Raw genomic sequence first — 24583 nt, 5'->3', positions numbered from 1 at the left:
AGATGCCTGTGGATGAACGAATAAAGCAGAAATGCATCTTCACATCCATTTGGAGAATGCACCATCCAAATTTAGTAAATGTTAAAGGATCAAGCATTTCTCAGGTTATATAACTTCAATTATTTGAACTAAGTGAGGATATTATTTTAATAGAGGAAATCTTGTTTTCTCTCAAAAAAAATATGGATATGGACAATAGGCCACTGCCTCAAGGGCCAAGGATGAGACAAACACTACAATCCAAGAATTCTTCACCTAAATCATAGTTTAATCAGGAAAATCTTAGTCTATAGTGATAAGGGCTAATAATATTCACCCAGTGGACATTTTGTCTCCTTTCCACTGTAAAACAATTGCAACTTGAGAAAGTTAAAAAAATGAAGATTTGACTCAATTTGTACAAAACCACTATACCCCAAAAAAATAAATACTGAAAAGCCTCATATAGAAATATCTTAGATTATTTCTAGGATAAAGTGGCAAGGAATGATATTGTTATCATAGGTCTTTTCAGGTTTTAATGCACAACTACAACAATTTTGGTCATATATGTGCTATTTAAGATTTTAACAAGACTTTATGCTAAAGCTTATAAATGATGGCTCTTTCTATGAAGAGTTTGGTCAGATATTGGCTTTACAAATCTCGTGTTGGCCCTATAAGTGCCCCAGAAGCAGCTTTTCTGACTCAAAATAACGTCAAAAAAATGCCTCAGCAATCTATATGACTACATACAAGCGAATGTAATGAGAAATTTGTTCTTATGAACCACTACTTGTGAAACATGGGTCAAGAGTTGAATCTTGTTAGCAATATCACAATATAAGGTCAATTTTTCCAAAAAAAATCTTGAGAATATTTTTGATGTTCAATATGGTTCAACAAAGTTTAAACATGGATCATGAGATATGAACTTTAGTTAACCACTAACCACTACTCATTGAAATATGGATCACTGTAAGTTGAATCCAGATAAATAAGCACAAACTAATATAGTATAGAGCACCAAATATTTGAGTAATCTATACAAAACACAAGATTGTAAGAATTCGGATATCTTAATTAAATGCAGAGATAGCATAATTTGACACACTACAAAAAAAGAAACACTTGAAACTAAATTCAATTTGAGAATAAGAACAATTAAACATGAGAAGGTAACCATTAAAAGTGAGGTGCTAAAGATACATCATGGAAATTGGCACTTCTTATTGAAAACTCAGAAAACATGTAATTTATGTCATTCACAAAAGAAGTCATATAGTCTATTAGTTACAATTTCAATACAAAATTACAAATCATACCAAGGATGTTTTCGACGTCCTCCACAAAGCCCATGTTAAGCATTTCATCAGCCTCATCAAAGACACGAAATTTCAATGATTTCAAGTTTAGACTGCCTCTCTCAATATGATCCTGTGTAAAGAAATCGAAACATTTTTTTTACCAATGAACTATTGCATATCAGGAAAGTAGTTAATAAAAGCTACTCACTTACCTTGATATGACCTGGTGTTCCAACAACAACATCTACACCTCTGCGTAGTGCATTCTCCTGTGGACCATATGGAGCACCTCCATACACACATGTATTAATGCCAACAGATCCACCATAAAACTCAAAATCCACATGAACCTACATATCAAAAGTCATCATGCAAAGTTCCCAGATTTGTTGATGTAGAGAAATTGCCAAAGAAAGAACATATTTTCAAAATACTAACATAATCGGACAGTTTACAGGTCAATGCTGACATAATACCTATTTTGCAAGCTCTTGAGTTGGAACCAAAACAATCACACTAGGTAGCTTTCCATAGGACTTAAATACAGAACACATCTGATAATTGATAACTTAATGACAATTGTCAAATGTCAATAAAAAAGAAAATTGATTTATACACGTGCAATCTCCACAAAGAAAACAATAACTTGCAAAGAAAAATTGAACAAAATATAAATGGGAAAATTGATTCTCTTTTGGACAAAGGTATGCTACTATAATAGGAGTACAAGGCCACAAAGGACATAGAGTATAGTTCATCAAAATAGTGGACTTTGAAACTCTAAAATAATGAAGAATAGCTCATCACTTTTACAACTCTAAAACAATGAAGAATCACTGATCATTATGGTAATAAGACATCAACGTCACAACTCATAACAGAGAGAGTAAAATTATGACTATCAGTGACATTATGCAAAAGATGCAGTGACCATGGAACCATCAACAAATAGTGGCATTGAACATCAAACTAAAATACATATGCAGTCATGTGCTATAGAAAAATAATCTAACCATCGACACTAACGACATAGCAGAGATAATGTCTGAAAATAATGGTCATGGCAAGCAAGTAGGCATGTTGTTTTACAAAGGCAAAGGGGTACGAGTATGTTGTGATAAACCCAAACCAATGTTACTTGAGTCACAGTGATCAATCTAAATATAAGTTTGAGAAATATGTTAAGGAAATACTATAGCAATAAGCTTATGAAATACAATGAAGTCATTGATGCATCAGTGATAAAGGGAGTGGTCCCCAAGAATAAGAAACAAGTGATTAAAGAAAACACATAGTTATCAATATTGATAAGAGTCTATAAGTCTCAAATAAGTGAGTTAAAATCCAATTCAAAATGATAAAAATTTATACTTGACATGAAAGAACATGTCTATAAAACTATTATTTAGTCATAAATTTATTAGAGATTCATAATATAGAATACCCAAAATGGATTCACTCCAGATGCATTCTTCACAAAGTTAATAAGATCAAAAGAGAAAATATTATCTCTTAATAATATAATATTTCCACTGACATTCAGTGTCTTCAAATTTCAAACTCAACATTTATCGTTTGTAGTGTCAGTTTATTTTTAGCATGAATAAGACATTGAGACTAATATAAACTGAACTCAAGCAAGAATCAAGTCCAAAGGGATTGTGATGACCTGGAATAAAATACTCTTCATCGTATTCCAGAAAATAGTGTTCTAAAACAATTTGGGGTGCACCTTTGAGAGCAGGACCTAGATTCACATCTCTATTACTAAATTCAGGAGACCAATTAACAGTATTTGAAAACTTGATTAGCTATAAAAAGTTCTTGTTTGCTAGAGACATTTGAAAGATTTTCACCATTCTCCCCATAACCTCCAATTGCGTAAACAAGACCATCCAACACTACATAAGAAAATTCATAGTGTGCCACATTCATTTATGTTAGTTTGCTCCATCCAGCACACAGTCCAGTACCAAGGGCTTATCAATCTGGCATTTCCTTATGCCAGAATGGAGTTAAAGCCTAAAGATATCTGAAATCCAATCATATCACAACCTTAAAACTATCTCATCTAATCAAATTTAATGCCATAAAACATAACTATTTATCGAATTTTAGTTACATTCAATTCACCATAATACCCTGCAATAAATAAATTCCACACATAGGCTGATATGTAGTGAAAAAAGAGAAGTTGAGGGGAATAGAGAACTCCAATATTCAAGTCACTTACTACCCAATTAATTTAGATTATCTCCTACTTCAGATAATCATCACCTAATTCCTTCAGTCTGGGCCTCTCCTAACAAGGCTTTTGTCACCTCATAAAGATAAATTGGATCAATCTATCAATTCAATTGTTGCTTCTTATATGTGAAACCTAGCTTTTCACTCAATCAGCCTACAAATGAGGGAAATAGTATGCACCAAGACAATTATATTACAAACATAAGGAGGAAGAAATCTGGCTAGAAGTCACTCTCTCCTCCTGAAACTCGTCCAAGAATTGAACAAATGCCTCAAGTGTCAGATAGCCAACCTATTGGGGGAAACTAAAGCTTTCAGGGTGAAACCAATCATGTTTGTTGAAAAACATTTTAGCACTTCACAAATAGTAAGGACACAATTTCTACTCAATATAAATATCATAGAAAATACTATCATATGCTTACTAGGTTTTATGAGCAATAGAAAATCCTCATTTCTACTAAGCATGCCCGAGTGACTGGTGCAGAAGCACCTCTATGAGGGTCCTCCCCTTCTTTGTTTTGGTGTGTGTTGTGAATGTAAATAGCAATAACAATCCTCCTTATGATGATTGACTCAAGTTTTGGTTGTGACTAGGCTAGGTGATAGTCCTAGAGGTCTGCTAAACTTTATGAATGTGTTTTGCCCTTTAACTCAAAGAAAATGTCTATTTGAGGATTTTGGGCTTATTTTTAAAAATGAGCATAGGAGTTAGTGGTTAGTGGGTTTGTAATGCAAATAAGAGCTTTATAGGACCTAGAAATAATACATTAAGATGAATGATCAAATATTGCTCAAGCAACTTAATGTTGATCAAAAAGTTGCTGGCAATTTTTGCCTTGTAATGGAAAAATGGCCAAAGAGGCTTGTCACACCCTAAGACCCTAATACTCACTCCTAAACCATCCTATTTAATGCTTTGAAAACCCTAATGTACAGGCAATTTTTGTTCGTCAGAGGTTTGGAAGTTGTGTTGTAGCAGACTGGTTTTTCTAAGAAGTGCAGCAGTCACTGTTATGACTGTGATTTTGTGAATATAAAAGTGTTTTGTGGAAACTTTGAAGGTTTTCTTTGTTTTTTAGTGTTTATTTTTTGTATGTGGAAGTTATTTTAGTTTTCTTTTACATTTGGTGTGTTATATTTTGTATATACAACTCTGTGTATTAGTATTCTGCCAGTTTTGGAGAGTTTCGTGGAAAATGGGGCTGTAACTTTCTTATTCACCGTGGGTTTTCCATGGAAACGTGGATACAGACCCCAATGTATATTGTTACCAGTGTAGGGCCCTTGAAGAGACAGGCAAATAGTTTCTTAACAAAGCCCTAGGCGAGTGTGACTATACCCGACTAGGTTGTAGCAGTAGCAAAAAATGTGCTATAGCAGGTGACTGGTAAAAAGTCACGACCTGCCCTTTTGAGGGAGTAAAAAGGGATATGAGAACATCCCAAATACTAAAGAAGGAGGCTTGCTAAGAGGTGGAAGGCTAAGAAAAATCCCAGGAGTTTGGAGAGTTAACAAAACCCTCAAAACCCTCACTTTTGGCCAAGTACATTGTATAGCCTTTTGGGTGCCTGAGACCCCAAAATTCTTTTAGAGGGGATCAATCTAAGAAAGTATTCTTTTTTTTAGAGGTACTGAATCTTTGAGTAAAAGGTAAAACTCCCTAAAAATTCAATGGAGGGCTAATTAGGCCTATTCTAATAGCCTAGTTTCCAAAGAAACTATCAAATTGGGTGAATGGGATGAGCAGGTGTAAAAAATGTTTCAAAAACATCTTTAGTTCTATTAGATCTTCCTCTTGAAGTGTGTAATAGCATAGGGAGTAGAAAGACCATTTTAACCTATATGAGGTCTTAGTTGTTAGAATGCAAAGCAAGAAGGTTAATGAAGGAGAGTGTGAAACTTGGTGGGAAGGTTAGGCAGGTTAGGGGAAGTCCTTAGCAGGATAAGGAAGCCTATTACATGTTGTTTTACTTTTTATTACTATGCTCAAGAAGAAAGGAGATTGTAATGTCTTCTATAATCGTAATTCATATGGTTAAAAGACTCATATTTGTCTTCCCTCTACTCTTCCTCCCACACATAATTTATTCAATACAATAGAAGTATTTTAAACAACACAAAAGACTAACACATAGTAACCTACTCTAAACAATTATTTCATACTAATTTAACATTTTATACACCTTAGAAGTTTGGAAATATTTATATTATCTGTTATTACATATTGAGATGTTATAATTGATTTATATATAGAATAAATGTTTAGGCTATGTCAAAACCTTCAAGGGATGGATAAGCAAGAAAACACATACTTCATCATGCCCCCAGATACAGTGCCTCTCACATGATCTTTCTATCTCTTGAGTCAATTCTTTCCAATGTGCTTGAGCATACATAGAACAAACCTACATCCTTTATAAGTTTAGGCCAACCTTGTGAAGCAACAACCTAAAAGTTCAAGAATCACGAGAAAAATTAAACATGGAAAAAAATCCAATACTATCATCATTATAATCTACTAGAAATAGAAAATTGTTCATGTCCAAACCTATCAATAAATGCCTAAATGCAACACCTTTTCCTATAGAATAATTCATCTACTCTAATTTTAAAAACTTATAGAAATTATATTTAAGAAGTTTGTTAGGCAAAACATGTAGATAGATATGACATTATTCTCATGCTCAAATTACACACCCAGTGATAGCATAACATATATTAATTCAATGAAACTAATTTTAAGAAGGGTTCAGTAATCTAGATGTCTATTTCACATGTGAGCAGTGGTACTCTGCAACAATCATGAGATAATGTAGTTAAGATTTTGGTGAGAATGTTGAAATGTGATAAATAAACTTAAAGTTTCATCTAGAGTTACTTGTTAGTGAATGTACATGTAAGTTCATAAGGATCATTTTGATGAAACTAAGTTACAATCATGATTCTAGGAACAACCTGTCAAATAATAAACAAGTCGGAATATGAATTTTATTAAATTTTTAAAGTTTAGAGATTAGAGATTGGATCTGTGAAATTTAGTTTTACATGTTTAGGGATTAGATCTATGATTGGAGATGTCACTTTTATGCACCCACAAACTTAGGCAAATGATGGACATATGAGTTATGAATCCAAGATTCCAAACAAATATTAGTGATGGGACATAGAATGTCATGAACTGATTTGTGTCATATTTAAACTAATTATTCATTTGTAATAATTCAATACTGATATGTTGAAGTTCAACAGTTTAAACTGGCCTTTCACAGCTTTTGTGTCCTGTGAAAAAAAGTATTTTCAGTTCTACACCGAACTTATTTTCAAAGCAGCTTTCACAAAATTATAACTATTCTAGCCAACATTTGAAGGAAAGTTAGAGGTAGGTATGAAATAGATTGAGTTGATCTATTAAGCTAGACATAAGCCATTGTGTAGACTCTAAACTATCACATGGACTTCATTGATGCTCGCTCAACAAGTTGAGGGAGGAAACCCTAAAATCTTTGTCACACGAAAGAAGAGCTAAGGGGTTGGTTGTGCAAGTCAATCTTAGGAGATCCATTATTTTCTTCTAAAGTGAAGCTCTTGCCAGAAAATAGCGTTACAAACATAGTAACCTATTTGAATGTATTATATCCGACATGTGCAAGTATTAATTTGGTGCTCCTGGTTACATTCTCCACTGTAAAAGATGCTCGTGTCCTTCCACTTGAAAGGGACCTTAGCAAGACATAGTGTTATAGGTCTAAACATAGGACAAAATAGAGAAATATTTAGTATCTTATTGAGCTTCACTTTGTTTCGAGAATAGTTTAATATTCTCTACTAAACAGGGCCAACCATGTGAAGATGGAAGCTCATTTGGCCCCACGCCCCACGCCCCTCCCCCTAACATCACTATACATTCCCCGTTAACATCTAACATTCATTCATTCTTTCAACCATTAATAAAATGTAACATTCAATCAATATCACATGATTAAAAATAAACATATCACATGATAACATTCATTAACACATTAGATTCGTTAACATGCAACATTCATCAATATTCTGCATTAACACATAATTCATGAACATTCATTAGCACATAATTAAATTCATTGAGACATAAAATTCAGTCATTATCAATTAAGGTATGTAGATGACAATCATTTCTTCTTCTTTTTTCTATTTCTTTTTTCTTTGTAAGCTCTAATAGGAGCATCAGTGTCATCATCAATTCCCCCCTCATCAGTTGTTCTCTTCTCTGGTTGCAAAGGGGGGTCCTCTGCAATAACAAATAAAAGAGTTAAATTAAAAATAAGTTATTATAATTGTTACAATTATTTAATTATTTTAAATAACATAACTGTGGCGCTCTTTACCTGATCTAACCACATCATTTTGTCTGGACTCAACGTCAACACGATCATGAACATTGACCCCTCGATCCTCTACAGCTGCTATACAAAATGTTACGTTAATCCAAACACCAATTACAATTACATATCAAAAATTTAATAGCAAATGTATACCTCCACCACTAGGATGCACATCATGCGAACCTTGAGCGTCCACAGATTGTGTAGAAGGATTGTCAGGCTACATTCCAACATCCTACACATTGTTATCATTACTTGCTTAAAACAGATATACTCACTTTATATTGGAACTTAACATCAAATAGACTAATTGGTAAAGTATTCAATTTGAAATAAATTTCATTTAGCTTATTTACCTGTGGCTCAGATGCATCATTATTAGAACCTTCCACACTGATTTCAACTCATAGCCATTCAGCCACGGCTCTATAGCCTTGTTGGAAGCCAATTCTCTTATCCTCTTCTGTGAGGCATCTCTTGAACTCTAAGCCCTGCATTTTTGCGTGGTATGGTGAATTTTACTTGCATTGTTTCATCAACCAATGGAGGGTAGTTAAAATATCAAAAGGAAATGGTAAATAGTTAGCAGGGTTCCCAACCCTTGTTACACCTCATTTTGGTCATGTTGGAGTTGTTCTAAATTTTCTTTGGTCTTTGGGAGTCCTAGAGGATCCAATTTCACTCTTGGTTGGGTGTGTAGAATAAAGGTCAAGTGTTGCAATCTGCCCTGTCACTGGTAACAGCAAGTTTGCCTTAGACCTGATTTGTTTTGGGTTGTGTTGATGTTTGTTTTGGTTTCCATTTATGTTAGAGGGTTGGAGTTTTCCAAAACATTTGGTGTCAAGGTTGGGTGTATGAGGCCTCGAATGGTACAAGGGAGAAGTAACTAGTATGCAACCTTATGTGATGAGTTGGGTCCATGAATTAAAGGAGCAAACATTGTAGCAACAGATTAGTTCCTTGTTTGAAGGTGAATCAAGCCTTGAATGTTCTCGTAGAGAACAGAGGATTGGGGTGATAACTTGAATTGCTTGGTTGTTCCAAGGTGCTAGGAGTTTGTTGGTGCTTGGTGCAGGAGCACCTAAGCTAACCTCTACTAGTTAGTCAATTTTGGCTTGTATTTGACTCTAGCCAAGTCAAGAAGTTAGTGTAATTTGGTTGAGGACCTTAGAAGGTCTTTTTTTATGTTGGCTAGGTGAATTAGTCACTAAGACTAAGGTCACACCAATAGCCTTCGTTAGTTGTTATTTAAATTCTTAATGTTAGGAGTTAGGGAGATTGAGTCATTAATATGTCTTAGGCCTAAGAATGGTTAATGGTTATTAAATAAATATGATGACCATGAATGATCTTGGATCCTCAAAATATGTGAGGATAAGAAGCCTATAATATAGGATTAAGGCATCTATCAAAGTTGCCAAGTGTTGTAAGAATGTTGTCATAACAACATTTTGCACTTATTGCAAATATTCCATGCAACATGGATAGCCTTGGATTCCTCTGATTGTGGGAGGTTATTTTGGACCAAATAGGCCCTAAAATGGTGGAGAAGACACCTAATGGAGTGATGTCTTGAATCTCCAAGCATTGGTTGCATATTGTAAAAAGTTTGAGTTAATGAAGTGGCTGGAAAACTCTATTTTTGAAGTGATATTTTGGTTTTTGAAGGAATAGTCATACTTGAAGCCTAAAACGTGTTGATACAGTGGTTGAGACATGTTCTATAGTCATTTTGAAGACTTTTTCATGTTATGTGTTAAGGGTTTGGATGAAATCTTGAATATAATAAACCTAAGAGCCAAGAACCTTCCCAAATCAGTAAAATGGGATGGAATATGAATAAATTCAATGTGAAGAAGGTCCTCACAATGAAGTTTGAAATTTGTGATGTTTTAGTGGATTTGGCACTTAGATCCATCTAAGTTAAAGTGAGAAAGAGAACCAAAATTAAGGTGTGGATCATCCAAGGTGGAGTTTTCAAGGTGTGACTCTTGTAGTAAAGAGTGAATAGGATTTAGTTAATGATCTAATCCTATTAGGAGATCCTATAGAAGCATAGGATACTAGGAGATAAGAGAAATCTCTTGGTGGAAGTGGAAAACTAAGCCTAGGAGTTTTATCTTACACCAGTGCTTCCAAAGCGTGTTACTCTGCATCATATATTGGTGTGGAGGAACACTGAGATCCAAGTTGAGGATTAGAAGCATAGAAAAGCTAGTCTATCCTAGCATTTCCCATCACATTATATAAAAAAATTGATACAATTTTTCATTTACTAATACTTACAACTCTTTCTTGAAGTTTCAAAAAAACACCAGAGCCAAGCTTGTGTCCTGTGCTTTTCTAGTCTTGCCTTTGTTGTGTTAGGCAATCTATGAAAAGTTTGAAATATGTTAGATAGTATAAATATAGAGGTTAATTAGTACATAATTAGATTCTCAACAGTATCACATACCTTTTTGTACTCTCCATTGGTGTAATATTATTTTTCTTGTCAGCTTTATACTTTCCATCAAAAATTAGAGCCTGCCACTCAGCCTCAGGAACATAGGGCGGACGCTCATACCTGGGGTTATCCTGTAAATTTTCTCTATACTGGTCCCTAATATACTTCAAACATAAACCAGCTTTTTCAAGGAGCTTGTTTCTCTCGAATGCATGAGGTCCAAAGAGTTGGTTCATGCTATCTATAAGATCATCCTTCAACAGTTTGCGTTGGTTATTCCACCTTTTAAGTTAAAAAAAACATGTTAGGCTCATAAATTAAGTGAAGCTACCTTTAATATAGTTCAAGAAATGGATGACAACGAAAACTATTATAGCAATGATATGAAATCAAAATAGTGGTTTGGGGTTTTAGTTAGGATATGATGTTCCACCAGGTATGCAGGGTGGGCCCGAATATTCGCAAACACTCATCACTAAGTTTTCTCCAAAAAACATCATTCCCTACAAAACAATCACGGGATCATTAGTTGATGAAGAGTGATCAAAAACTAAATTACTATTATATCACTATAGAATAATAATAACTTTAAAGTACTTGGAACTTTGGCTACTTTTAATGGAATGCCTTCATTGTCGCTGACGATCAATATAACATCCTTCACCATTCTCATACTAGGAACATAGGAACAACCAAGAAATGATGTTGTAGCTCCTATTGCAAAAAGTTTCATAAGTCTTTGTCACGAAGTATAAAAGAACAAATGATAATTGATGTTAAAACGTTGTAAAAAAAAAAATCGTTTGTTGCTGTCATAAGAGAGAAAAAGACGGATTTGTGTACCAATAGATGGTGCAACAGTCGATGCCTGTAAGCTACGTGTTGTTGACTCAGCAGTCAGAAAGAGATTTGTGGTTGTCCTGGATGGAGGCGGTGTCATCATAGGATTCAATTGAAGTGAAGCTGAAGAATAAAATTGTTAGAGCATGCATAAATATAGAACGCATGGACTAGCATGGACAAGATTGTTAGAGCATTAAAAAAAAGGATTGTTCGAGCATGTATTGTCAATGATTATGATCATTCCTATATATTTTCAGTGGAAAATAGAAGTGGGGAATGGAACATGCGATCTACTTGAACCACCTGCAGCACCCTCATCATGGGAATGGGGCTCAAAATCAAGGAAAAAACTCTATAAAGACAATGCATCCATATTTTAATTAATGCCATAAAAGAACATAACATAAAAATCATTATTGAACTCTTATTATAATTAAAAATTTCATTAATACTTACTTTTAAGGTTTCAGAGGTATGCATCAATTCAGATACCCTTTCTCTTATTTCCTGAGTAGTAGGCTTTATGGTTGCCAAACGTAAAATTTCTCTGCCAATTTTCTTTAGCAACTTTTTAGTCGAACCGATCAGGTCATCGGTGTCTGCTAAATCAATATAAAAAGGGTCCTCCTCGGGGGGGGGGCTGCTGATCAAGGACTGCAAGTTCCTTTCCCTCCCTTCGACCACTGGCCCTCTGTGACAACAATAGTATTAGTATTATCAAAATTACTCCAAAACAATGAAGAAAACAACATTAAAAAAATAACATTTTGCTTCTATCTAGTTTGCACAATTACAATGACTTTTACCTGCTCGTGTGTAGATGAGTCGGAACATCGCCAGCATCCCCTCCGGGCGGTTGCTCCATATTGTGCCCCTGTGTCAAAGATCAAGTATAAAAATGTTAGCCAAAAATTTATTGACTAAATGGTATGTTGGAGTCATTGATTAGAAGTTGGTTTAATAGTATGTACCACCCCCATGATAGTAGCCTCATTTGTATCTATGCAGTTCAAATTGTAATCAATAAGAAGCTCTTCCCCTACACATATTGATTTTATCGCATAGATGAATACATGATTTCCCTCGCGTGCCTCAAATATGCAATTGGGTTGCTTTATAGTTGACCCAAGTCGTGTACTATTTATAAAATCCGCAATATTCCCTGTTGCTTTTGGCCTTCCATCAATGTATATAGCCACACTTTTACTTTGATTATTGTCTTGTTGTTGTATATAATTTGTCGAGAGGGCATACCTACGCATATTTTTTTTATATTGAACAATATGCATCCAACTTTTGTAATCGTAACATGGTCCAACATATTCCATCAATTTAGAAACTTTGTTATAAGACACCTTTATTTCGTCCATAGAAAATAGGCCAAAACCATGTAGTGATGATGGTGCTATACGATATATCCTCTCATTAACATAAAAATCAGTGTTTATTGGAGGAAGTTCCTTGGGTACCCAATGTTTCTGTAGATGTTGGTACCTCAAGGGCACCTTGATGTCGCCTTCTGTCTCATCATCATAAGAACATGACCCCCCTTGAGCAAGGAAAAATTTCATGCATTTATTGAATTTCCTTCTAGTCCTTTGATGTCTAGTTAATCTCCATGTTCTAGATAAACTGCATGTCTCACTTTCCTCTTCTATTCCTATATTTCCCTCACTCGAGGAAGACACTTCTGAAAAATACCTATTCGTTGGTACCTGCAAATGGGAGAGATCTTAGAAGACATCAATCTTACTATTGATAAGTCTATTAAATAGACTGTCTATAGGAGTATTGACTTATACCTGTCAATCCATGAGATTGTGCGAGATCCTCTTGAAAGGGGTTCAGTTTCCTGCAAATGTAATTCAATTACGGTGAGCATAATCACATCATAATCATAATCACATCCATCATTAGCATCACATAAAAATTAAAAACATTAAAAGGTACACAATATAACACTTAAATCAGGCTCACATTATAAGCCTACTAGGGAAGTAGGCCTAGTGAAGGGCTAAAACTGGGTTTTTGTATCAGCTAATGAGTTGAGGGCTTAGTCACCTTGGGGACATGCTATTTGAAGTTGTTTGATGTGTGTGGAGGTGGAGGAAACACCTAGTTAAGGTGAAGTCAAGTTTGGCGCCTATTGAGGCATTGTGAGCATTTGATAGTTTGTTGATTAGATTGCTTGGATGAATCCATTGGATGGATTGAGGGACATTCATGGGATTATTCCAAAGATGTAGAACCTAAGGTGGAATAAGGATTTGGTGTGCACTCTGATAGGTTATGGAGTTGGCTTGGATCAAGGAGAGGGATCTTATGAAGATGCTTGGTTGGTGTTGTGAGAACACTATGGAAGTCCCTCTTGTTATGAATGATTGCAAGTCCACCTAGGGTCTCTGCATCACCTACAGAGGCAGAATTATTAACTAACAAATTGGGTAAGCACTTATATTATGTTTTCCCTATGAATTTTATTCTAGGTACAACTCCCTTTTATAGATATTTAATGAATTCCCTTGTCTAAACTAAACACTTACAAATGCTTTTGACCTGAAAGAAAATAAGGCTCAAAACATTCATGCATCAATATGTGTTTTAAATAGTTTTATTTAATTAATTTAGATTAATAGTTAATTTAGATTAGCAGTATTCTATTTGTAGTTGAAACTTGTAGCTTTTAAATAGATAATGAATAAACTATGTAACCATATATATATAAGACAAATATATTTCTATCAAGAAATGAATATTAAATAGATTAAGGATTGATGGCATACCTCTAAATTTCATCACCATCATCCTCGTCGTCGTCATCATCATCATCATCATCATCATCATCCTCTTCATCATCATCATTGTCGTCATCATCATCATCATCATCATCCTCGCCATCATCGTTGTCATCGTCGTCATCATCATCAACGTCGTCATCATCAACATCAACATCATCTTCATCATCATCATCAGTAGTAGCATCATCGTTATCATCTTCTTCTTCTTATTCATGACAATTTGTGTCGGGAACATCATCCAATAACTATCGATCGTGATCACCATCTACATCATCTTCTACTTCTTCAGTATCTTCTTCTTCCATCGCATTATACTTTATTGGCCTTCCTCTCAGTTCATGTCTAACAAAAAATGACCAACCCGGTTTATGTGGAACCTCTAAGTAAAATACCTGCTAACATTGGCTTGGAAGAACATAGGGCTCATCCCCAACTGGCTCAAATGACCTTGTATTAACCATTGTAAATCCATTATCATGTTCAATAACAGTTCTATCAGGATCATTTGGATTAAGTCGTAGCCTATACCATTTGACAACGAAGAGTACTAATTTGAAGGAACTAAAGTCACACTCAAGTATATCATCCAAAATGCCATAGTATCAATTTTCAGACTCTCGAGGATGTAAGTCATTTCTAGATGAAATGTTATTCACTTGAAAGACTGCAATTATTCCTGAATCACAAGTTTTCTTTGTGTCATCCAACACTTTGACGCGAAATTTTTGACCATTACAGAACATAGCCTTGTGGTGTTTAACCTGCAATAATATGTGAAACATGTCAAAATTATTGTATCATGAGTTGATAAATATATGAGTGATTAATAAATTTGTACGTACTTGGAAATCTCTTAAACCACGTGCTAAATTTATTTCCCTTTGCGTAACATTGGAATCTCCATTACGATGAGCTTCTTTAACCAATGAAGATACACCTTCCCATGTTAATGTTCGACCAGAATGTTGACGTCGTTCAATCCATACCGTCATCCAATCAAGATTGTTTGCAATATACAAATGTAGTGCATCCCACTCTTGAGCATCTATACAAAAAAAAAATAGACAACTTACAACCGATTTACTTTGAAGATTAAGAAATAATTTATTACAATAACATCTTATAATTTATTACCTCTCACTTTCCTCAATGTACCTTTCCCCATCAAGTACTCCCCTTCTAATTTTTTAAAAGGCTCGAGATCCCAAATGCGATCTAAATGGATATTTGATGCAAACTTAGGAAGATATTTAGTAATGTACACCATAGTCTGGTATACCATATATCCCTCTACCATAGAAGCCTCAAGATGTGCTCTTTGTCGAACCAAAGCCTTCAAAGATTTCAAGTGTCTCTCAACCATCCACATTGACCTACTGTGTACAAGTCCACACAATTCAATCTCCTCAACTAGGTGTATGAGGTAGTGTTCCTATGCATTGAAAAAAGTTGGAGGTAGACACTTTTGCATTTGACACAGTAAATGAGGAATTCTTCTCTTCCAATAGTTTATATCTTCTTTATGGATTTCTTTAGATGACAACCACCTACATTAAGAGATTCAAATCACAAAAAATATATAGATACGAGACTTTACAAAATAATATACAATAGATTACATAGCAAGAAAAAAAAATCACGAATATAATTAATATATACAACAAATTGAACAGATATTACTGCTTACCTCATGTATTTTCCAAGATCGTATATCACTTGTTTGATGTTATTGTTGAAGGGCTCTGGGAGAGATAGAGGAAGCACGTACTGCAGTAATTATAAACCAATCATTTCATTGTTTTCTAACATAACATAACGAACAATACATGTAGTTTATGAATATATTGTAAATACAGAAGAACATAACTTACCTTGATGAAAGTATGTCAATCATGCCTTTTGAGCCCTGGCCCAAATTCACTTTTTTTTTATATGAGATTGTTTATGTTCGCAGCAAATCCTGTGGGAAATCAAATTTTTCGTATGACTTCTTTTATTGCATCACTTTGCTGCTCCGTTAATAACCAAGGAAGGGCACTTATATTAATCTGATCTCTGTTGCTATTTGAGTGAATGAAATTTTTCAATGCATGATTGGATTCATGAATGTCATTATAAATTTTGACAATTTTTTGTTTGTCATGCCTTCCATCCAATATTTTCCACAATGTCTCTGTTATATTCTTTCCAATATGCATAGTATCAAACAAATGCACAATTTGTAAGTGCTCGTAGTAGGGCAACCTACTAAATTGTCTGGGATAGCTTTTTAGTCTCTTTGGAAGGTTGTCAGTACTGCCTTGATGACCTTCACGATCATCAATTACATAATTAGTAAACAAAAATCACAATAGAAATATATAAATTACAAACATAAACCATTGGGTGGAACGACATTACCTTGAAGATTAATTCTATTATATTTCAACTTCCATAGGCGAGGTGTCATTCTTCGTGGCTTTGATGTAGTCTCTTCTTTCCTATTGAAAAGATGTTTTTCCGTACTTCGATACTTATGATTCCTATGGAGGAAGTGTCTACACTCATCAAACACTTGCTTTCCTAAACTTTTTGAATGATGAGATTTCATCTTTGGACCACAAACTGGACATGCAAATTTTCTCTTTGTTTGAAGACCTACAAGATAATGATATAATTAGATTATTAAATATGTTGATTTTTATAATTAGAATTATCGTGCGCAACTTGAATTCACTATAACATACCACAAAAATGTGTTAGCCCTGGGGCATCATGTATTATCCATGCAAGTATTACATGGAATTGAAATTGTCTTTGTCCTATTGGTCTAGACACGTCATACATAGTGACACCGTTCCATAACTCCACCAACTCGTTGATAAGAGGCTCAATATATACATTCATATCTTTAACTTGATATTTACCTACTTGAATGAATAGTATCATTACATAATTATTGTGACCGTTTTACTACAAGATTTGTAAGTACATGTAAATTAATAACTATCAAATGATAAGATACCTGGAACAATCATTGCCAACATAATGTGCTCCCTCTTTATTGACATCCACGGAAGAATGTTATTGTTGATAACAAAAATAGGCCACACTGAGTAAACAGATCTCATCTCTCCAAATGGATTGCCACCGTTCGCTACCAATGAAAGCCTGAGATTACGAGGTTCTTCTTTGAAGTGTTGCCACTTTTCCTCTATGTGCATAAATGTCGAACCATCCACAGGGATTCAAATAATGTCATCTCGACTTCTATTGCGTGCATGATAATCCATAAATTGAGCCAAGCTACTACACCTGAATAATTGTCGCATCCGTGGAATAATGGGGATGTAACGAAGAACCTTTTGAGGCACCTTTTTTGTTAGTCGATCTATTCGATATCTAATCGTATGACATATAGGGCATTGTGTTGCAAATTCATGTTCTTTATAATATATAATATGATCATTGGGACAAGCATGTATTGCTTCATACTCCATTCCAATATCTTTCATAACAACAGTTAATTCTCGATATGAGTGAGGTAGAATATTTGATGATGGTAACAGAAACTCGCCTATCAATCTACAGCAAAAAAATATAAGTTGTTAATGTAAACAATATTAGTGGTACATTATTCACCCTTTGTTAACTATAAAGACATATATGACATACCTTAACATACATGACATTGTTATGTTGGATAAACCATTCATAACCTTCAAGTTCAACAATAACAATACAGCAGAGAGAAGAGTTGTTTGGGAGTCTTTGTATAGGGGCTTGTATGCCTTCTGAAGTAGAGGTACATTGAGGCTATCATCATCATCATGATCAGATACGCTTAGACTAAATGTGTCATGGATCAATGTATTTATACCATCCTCTTCAATTGTGTTTTCTGGTGCATGATTGTCATCTTCCATGGGATCATTATCTTCACCTTGGATATTTGCACCTCCATGTTCCTCCACTTCAAAAACCATATTCTTCGGATTGTTGTGGTTCATATCATGTACTTCCCTAAGAAGATCAACCTATATAAAATTGATTAACATAAATAAACCATGATCATCAACTCATCATTAAGTGATTTCATATGTATATAAATTGTTAAAATGATATAATGAACGAATTACTAGTGGATGGTAGTCATGCCCCCCTTCAATGTGACCATTCTCCCTACAATGTCTCTTAATTGTTTTGATTAGCAGTCTTCTACGGTTTAAGCCCTTACAAATATTGCAAGGACAATAACATTTTCCATTACCTTTTCTTTTCAAGTTAGACCACAATCTAGCGATTGTCTCCCTGTTTTGTTCTTCACTTATATTATCTGACATGATCGTTCTTTGCAGGAAGCAAAAATCGGGCTATGAAAATTTTGGTCTACAACTTTCACAAACTAAACTAAACTGTCGAAAGTACACAAATCTTCTTAGACCTAGCTAAATACTTTAATATTTTAAAAATACTTTCTTTGACTTTATTCCTAAGATTATTTGTAAAACTTTGACCAACCGCTTGAAGGTCTTATTTCAAGAGACCTTACAACATTAAGCCACTAAAAGCAATTTCAAAACATATAAGCTAAAAGTCTAGTTAAAATATACATTAGAATAAAAATATACAATTTTTATACCTGAGCACACGGCTATAACTCGTGCAACGGCCTTCTTGCTTAGCTGTAGAAGCTCTCCAACAATCAAATTATACAAACTACAAGGCCTAACAGCAATTTCAAAACATATAAGCTACAAGTCTAGTTAAAATATACATTAGATTAGATTCAACAATAGCAAGCAATGTTATTCAGAATTAGATTCAACAAACCTTAGCAGTGTAAATAGCCATCTCCTCTAAACTGGACTCCAGACATGAGGGGGCATTCACATACTCTTCCCCTAAAGGTATCCTGAAGAACAAAAGCCACTATTCTTGAGTTTGTGAATTGCACCTCGAGATGAATGAAGCTTAAAAGGAATGAAAATTGTTTTCATACATTTAAATCAGGATGTAATATTTATTCATAAGTATATACCTTGCAAGCACTTAAAATTGCTGTTATATGTGTTGCAGGAAAAGAAGTTTCAAGATAAGTTTACATTGTTGTTATATGTGTTGCAGGAAAAGAAGAACTTTACATTGCTTTAACTTGCCATTGATGAGTATCATCTAAGACTTTTACCAAAAATTTCTCAGAAAATTTTATCAATTTTGCCTCTCCATAATTATACTTATTAAATAAAATAAACCACACAATTATCGTTTACTACAGGAGAGTTATGTTCATACGTTAAGAGACAATTCATTTTCTGTTATGAAAATCTGGGGATGCCAAATGCTCTCAAATCTGTTATATTCACTTTTGTTCTAATTTTATTACAGTTAATTTCAATGTAAATTAAGGTTATGCTTTTTTGAAGAATGATATTGAATGGTCTGTCACAGGTATGTGCTTCATCACTTGGTGAGATTTTTGCTATGGCTCAATTAGATGAGAGAGCCATGATTGAAGAGGCTTCAAATTCTGTAGCCACTGATATGCCAACTATTCGTCCAAGTGCTACTGAGGAACATGGTGAAGTAGAGAAACCAGAGTCTTCAGAAAAACCAAAGGAAACGAATGAACCACTTGAGGAAGATGGATGCCAGTTAGGTAAGGTTGATTCTAGTGAAAAAAGACTTGAAATTTTTGAAACTCCCGTGCAACAAGATATAACTGAAGAGGTTGAGATGCACCTGGTGGAAAAGCAGGAATCTCCAACCATAGTTCAATCATCAATTGAGATCCTGTCTCGGAGTGATGATATTGTGAAGCAGCAAGAAGAAGGGTTGCTAATTGTGGAGTTGGTTGCTGGAGCTGATGGTAATGCTTCTGCTTCTAAAGAACTCGAGTCTCAAGGGGTACATTCTGGTGTTGATGTTCAGAATGAAAAAAATGTGACAGATAACAATGATATTCAATGTAACAATGATATCAATAGTGCTTTAAGACAGTACGCATCTCTTAGACAGTGAGATATCAATAAAAGACAGTGATGCTCAATAGATGTCACTGCTATGACAAGCAAGGTCTGTTACATTACAGAGATCTTGAAGATGATAAGAGCAGTTAGGAGTAGCATTATGAAGAGTCATGAGAAAAGGAAAGAAACTAAGAAATGAAGACAATATCAAGGGCACTGATGAAAACATCGAAAGAATGTGATAGCTGTTAGAGACGATACGAAGTAGATGAAATACATTTTTACACAAATGTTTCCAGTATAGGAGTTCTTATAACAGTTTTCCATTTTTATTGACTTTCATTATATAAATGAAGATCTATCTAGGCTACGTTGCTTGCAAAGAAAATCTTTATGATTCTAGTAAACTTACTATTGGTAGTTGGGTAAGAATGGCACCTTACATCAAATGTAGCATAATTAGGTTGATCTAGACATCCATGGAAAATATTGTGACTCAGAGGGATTTTACATGAATATTAGGTCCTAAATGATATTTACCACTATAGAATTTTGAAAAAGAAGTGATGGTCATGAAAACTCAGACAAAAGGATGTTCAATAGAGCATAAGGTCTCGTGAATATTATAGCAGTAAGAAAGAGATAATGGAAGGCACGTGTCTTAGAGACAAAGATACAAGTTTGTCTAAGAGCAAAGCATTACATAAAATAAGACAAGAACATTGTTGTTGAAAAGACAAATACTAAAATCTAAAAGGAAAGCCCAAAGAACGAGAATTCCAGTGCAAAATAGTGATCAAAAAATTAAAGGACAGTAGCAGTCAAGAATCATGCAATTAAGATAGTAAAAAGAAAATTAATGGACAAGAGCCAAGTCATTAAATGGTGCTCATTCAAAGACAAACACAAGTGTTACAAAACACTAAAAACAGTGAGAAGGAATTGGAGATATCTTGAGCAGAGATCAATTAGAAGTCATCAAAATCAGTCACTGTTATCTAGGAACAATGTTAAAGGATAGTGATAAAGAAATACGACATTAAAGGACAGTGATGAAGAAATGTTGACATACTTTTATATGTATGTTCAGTGAGCACAGATCAAGAACAATGGTAAATGTTGAAAATAACAAAACAGATATGTCATCAAATGGAATCCATAACAGTGACGACAAGACAGTGAGATGGACTGTTATAGAAACTCAGAGATGATAGGACATGACAAGATGTACATTTACCATTGTCTAGAGTAGCATCATCATCAGAGGTTACAAAAGAGCTATCAACAATGATATGAGTAGATTTAATGACATTAAAACAGCATGATCGCAATTAATTTCAGTGAAGAAGAAGATCAAAACTATGATAAATATTAGAGAGCATGACTCATATGATGAGGGGCAGAAAGAGAGATAATCTCACCTTTTTGTTAAAGGTATTTAGAGTGTTTGCAAGGTGATTCACTATCCTTGGATACATTCACAGCTTTTATTTGAAGGATATTCACCATATAATGATCATCAATTTACTATCTTGTCTAAGGGGTCCAAGCACTAATGTCAAAAACCATTTTCTGTTAATAATGGTACAACACTTTTGGTGAACATACAATATCTGTGATTGTATGAAACGATGCTCTTGGTTACACAAAGTACACCTAGAAATGCAGTAAGAATATTATGATGGCCATCAGACAACAAAGAGCAGTGAGGTGGCCAAGGGTAGAAACAAGGTGTGTGCCATATAAAAGCAGCAATAATATATGTATAAGAGAAAATATAGTGATCAAACAATGTAAGGAAACAGTGAGCAGATATGCGCAATGAAAAAAAAAGTGACATTAGAGAGAAAGATAGTGGTGAATATACATGCAAAACAATGATTGATGTTTGTAGGCGCACTTTTAGTACCCCTATTTCGAAACTTCACTATGTGGTTGTCCTAAATCTAGGTTCCACTGGTTTACTAGTCTCTTGGTTGATGAAATATGCAGACAATATTGTCAAGGTCTATGCAACATCTATGGCAGAGTTGGAATGGTATAAAATGCTTTGTAAGGATAAAAACATTGGTTACTATGATTCTTTCAAAGAGCAGGATGGATGATTGTGCCACAAGTGTTGGGCAAAGCCCTAGCTATATATCTATTGAACTTCATAAGTTTAAGAGGGATATCGAGGAAGCTGAAAGGGAAAAGGAGCTCCAGGATGTCTAGTATATGTAGTAGGTCATGGCTCTTCTTTCTCAAGCAGATGCTGACCTAGCACTAGAAACCTCCTGCAAGCGTTTCCTGGAATTGAGGAGAGTAGTTAGCAGATCTCGGGAGAATTTCATTACTCATGAGCCATATTCACATTTTAAATATCCTCTTATAGGGAAAGTGATGAATGATCCAATTTTGATCTCAACTAATAATTATTTTGAGATAGAAGCAATTGAGAGTGATTTTGCAAGAGGTGAGCCAAAGGATCCTCTTACTGGTATAGTTCTCCCGAATTCCATTCTTATACCAAACCAAGCCTTGTATTGCACTATAAATCTCTGGAGGTAGCAGAACTACGTGGCAAGGATTTTGAAGGCAAAGATAAAGTTGGAGACAAAATTATGTGCCGAGCAAAAAAAAGAGCACTTGTTGATCTATCAGAACTCTGCAAAGAGAGTACAAATGATAAAAACTAGATAATTTTTGAATCTTTACTTCCATTAATAGTGGGAGCTTTAAAGCCTAATGATAACAAATTGAAGGCACTTTGTTTTTCAGTTTTAATGGCAGTTGTGCAAGACAATAACCATGGGAAGGAAAAACTAGTTGAAGCCAATGGGCTTAGTAAGATCATTAACTGTCTGTTCAATGACTTGAGCCCTGACCTCACAAGGGCTGCTATAAACTTCTTGTCAAAGCTGACAAAAATATAAGAATATCCTGGAGTAGCTAGGCCAACAATGTGGTGTTATTTTGACAATTGTTACGATTTTAATTAGGGGCAATCATCCAGAGTTGACGATGGATATTGAGACTATTCTTAATGAGCTCTCTTATGATGGAAACTCATACAATGAAGGAAACATAAGATCAATGATCTAGTTTAATTGGTGCAAATCCTTTGCCCATTTCCTTTTAAGAGGTACAGAGGAATCCAAATTGGGAATTGTCAAAATGCTCACACAATTGCAGCTCGATGACAACAGAAGAGAGGCCTTGATTCAACAAAATGTAATTGATGCCTTGAAGCTGGAGGGGTTCCTTTGCTACTTGTCTTCTTAGAGAAGCCTAATTTGAATATGAAAGTCAAAGCTACAGCTATTCTAGCAGATTTAACTATGGAGCATGGAAGATCTTTTCTTCTCTGTGATGACAAGACACCAATGGAAGCATGCAAGCTTGTTGAAGTCATCGTGGGTTAGACTTTCTGCGAATTACCAATTGTAGAGAATTCGATGAAGGTGTTGTTATTGTTGACGGAAGCTCCAGATGACAGTGATGTTGCAGGATTGATTTAGGACAATGATAATAACCTTCAAACCATTTGGGCTTTTATCAAAATGGCCAAGCCTCCCTTGCAATATCAAGCTATACAACTGGTTTTTTTAATGTGCAGAGATTGATGGTTTTGTCTGAATGGATTCTTAGCATGTTCAAAATGTGGCTGTCACATTAAAGCAGAGAATTTGGAGTTGAAAAAGTTCATGTATCTATATCTCATTAATCATGCAAAGAATATCATGTTGATGTTGAAGGTCGAGAATCAGCAAGGTGTAGTCATTTTTTATGAGATTGTGAAGGAGTTAGATGTTTTCATGGTTACCCGTGGAGATAAATGGCATATCAAGAAATGGTCATGTATTGGTAATATTTATGCTAGGAAGAGGTAGGCACAAGATCGTGTGTTGTTACTTACAAAAATTCAAGATCTTGTCTTTCCATAGGATTTGAGTAGAGAGGAGTCTCAAGTTGTTTGAGAACTTAAGTAAGTAATGAGAATTATTTTTAGGAAGTAGAAGGTAAGGGTTGATTGGCTTTAGGAAGGAGATATGAATATAGTCTTTTTCCATAATTATGTGCAAACTTATAGTTAAAATAGGATTTATATATCTACTTTGGTTAATTTAAATGGAATTTATCTTATCTTTTCATATGTTTTGTCTCGGAAAAATCTATGTGGTACTATTTAGAAGATTCATCCCTACTAAGGATGAGGGGAATGATGCAGAGATGGGTAAGGGCTCTTTATCAACTATTAGGTAGTCTTGCCAAAAGATCAAATTGCAATCCAAACTGACAATGTTCCTTAGGGCTACTAATGGCTCACATATACAAATACAAGGACTCAACTTCACGAGGGTTCTACTATGGTTTCCAAGGTCCTCAAACACCTAAACCAACCCAAAAAGTTCACTCACCAAGTTAATGGTAAACTAACAATCAAATGCCATTAGCAAGAATAAAGCTGAGTTCTACACCCTTTTGACCATTATTAGAGCATGTGGAATTAGAATTGTAAGCCTATGAAATATTTGAAAGGTTTCTTTACTAGATGTGGAATGGGAGTTGCAAGCTTATGAAGTATTTGAAAGGTTTCTTCAGTAGATGTCATCTTGTGGGACACATGTTTGTATGAAGTATTTGAAAGGTTTCTTCACTATATGTC

At 34.6% G+C, this 24583-nt stretch overlaps 1 pseudogene; it reads left to right on the top strand.

Moving 5' to 3' along the window:
* Nucleotides 1-22032: 22032 nt before the first annotated feature.
* Nucleotides 22033-23540, top strand: LOC149555528 (U-box domain-containing protein 44-like; annotated as a pseudogene).
* The last annotated feature ends 1043 nt before the right edge of the window (nt 23541-24583 follow it).

This window comes from Cupressus sempervirens, chromosome 5 (genome assembly GCF_028749045.1).
Source record: "Cupressus sempervirens isolate cs-2001-9-10 chromosome 5, ASM2874904v1, whole genome shotgun sequence".
In the NCBI taxonomy this organism is placed as follows: domain Eukaryota; kingdom Viridiplantae; phylum Streptophyta; class Pinopsida; order Cupressales; family Cupressaceae; genus Cupressus; species Cupressus sempervirens.
The sequence above is the reverse complement of the archived record's forward strand: the minus strand, read 5'-3'. Positions and strand labels throughout refer to the sequence as shown.